The 1,816-nt window shown below is 33.9% G+C and overlaps 1 long non-coding RNA gene across 1 annotated transcript; it reads left to right on the forward strand.

The window, feature by feature from the left end:
- Window positions 1–208: 208 nt before the first annotated feature.
- LOC147601024 (uncharacterized) lies at window positions 209–1,177 on the forward strand. Its single transcript, XR_015258490.1, has 3 exons — window positions 209–329; window positions 437–482; window positions 935–1,177. It is a non-coding gene; the product is annotated as an uncharacterized LOC147601024 (long non-coding RNA).
- The last annotated feature ends 639 nt before the right edge of the window (window positions 1,178–1,816 follow it).

Here is a 1,816-nt window from a genome sequence, read left to right on the forward strand (position 1 = left end):
GATGTACTCTGTCTTAATTTGAAGGTCTCAGTGCTTAATCGCTCCTTCAGTTGAAAGTGAGTCTTGTTTCCAATTTGTAGTTGCTCAACTTGAACTGTCTAGCCCTGCTTCTTGGTTTGCCTCTGTTTGATTACAAATTCTGCTCTGATTCAGCGTCCTCATAGGTCTCTTCTTGAGAAGGTAGGCAATGGAAGATTTTAATTCTTTCATGTTTGTGTCTCTTCAGTTTTGTGCTGTGATTTTCCATATGTGGACTCCAGAATTGGAAGCAGCGTTTCCATTTCAGTGCTATCAATAAATGCACTGAAGTGAAATCTTACTTTTCCCAGGTTCATATACTGAAGGAACATAATAGTATTTCTTGTATCTTCATAGCACTTAGAGACTAATGATAAAATAATTCTGTTTATCATTTGTTTGTCCATTTTAACTCTAGATTAGTTTTAAGTCACTGCTTTGCCAATACACTCTCCATTCTGTAGGTATGATTCACACTTTTCTTTCTAGGTGTATAATGTGAATGTGATTTTGTTAAAATATTTTGTGGGCTTAATTGTTTCATATGCTGAATTACTTCAGATCTTTCTATATAACTGTTCCATCTTTGCTCTGTATCATTCTACCTATTTTTGTAATCTGTAATTTTTCTATGATTGCATTAGCTTTATTTCAAAATCAGTTATAAAAATGTTATGTGTTCTGAAGTCCAGTGCTGACCCTGAGGAATCATACTGAAATTACTTGGGTTCCATGGTGTTTTCCCTTTTGTGACTATTTCTAGAGATTTGTGGGCCATTTAAAAATTCTCTGAATGTGTGCTTTATTAATAATGTATAGTGTTAATTTTTAGATCTGGTTGTCATATGCTTATGCATAAGTCAAATGCCTTATAAAAGTCTAAATATATCCTCACAGTTATCTTTTTTTTTTAAAGAGAATTGTGACCTCATAAAATAATTAGATAAGATTTGGTCAGTAAGATCTGCTTTCTGTAACATCATCATCACTGGCTGTAATTATATTCCAGCATTTATTTTTTAATTGATAAACTCATACAAGATTTACTTGAGAATTTGCCCATGTTAGATTAATTGGCTTGTAGTCGTGCTAACTGTCCTGCTTGCCTTTTTTGAAGGTACGTGCACCAATTAGCAATCTTCTGAAATTGTTAAAAATATAAAGCAGAGGCAGATACCTCCTCAGGTAGCTGTAGCACATCATTGACATGTAAGAAAAGTTTTCAACATGTCATCAAAATATTTTATCATTGAAAAAGGCCAATCTCAATAAATTACTTTTTTTTTCATATGAAACCTTTTTTATTTCAATATGGTTTTCAATGGAAGAAAAAAAAAGAACCAAAGTACTATTAGTTAGTAGTTAATGTGTTGCTTAATACCAGTTTAACAAAGGCATCTCCTCCTTTAAATGAAATCCTTCGTCTTCTGTAAATAAAGAACTTAAATACAGTTTACAGCAAATCACTGGTGAAAGCAAGATGACAAAACATGGAGCAGAAGGATGATATAATTATTATTTTTGTCCATATTTTCATGCCCCTTCTAAGTCAAATCAACCTTCATATAATTGAAATTCAGAGTGTGTGTCCTTGATTCAAGGATAGATTGAGCATCTGGTAGGAGCAGCAACCTCAGTCTTTGTATTGGCAGAAAATAAAACTGAATCTACTTTAACCAGAAAGGGGCAGTGAAAATCAACAGCTTATGACTGGGAACTAAAGAGGCAGCAGGGAGAAATTAGAATCTGAGCCCTTCTGAGGCATTGTCAGAGGTGAGTGAGAGGCAGCCCAGAGCTG

Source organism: Chlamydotis macqueenii, chromosome 4, assembly GCF_036417535.1.
Source record: "Chlamydotis macqueenii isolate bChlMac1 chromosome 4, bChlMac1.mat, whole genome shotgun sequence".
Taxonomy (NCBI): Eukaryota; Metazoa; Chordata; class Aves; order Otidiformes; family Otididae; genus Chlamydotis; species Chlamydotis macqueenii.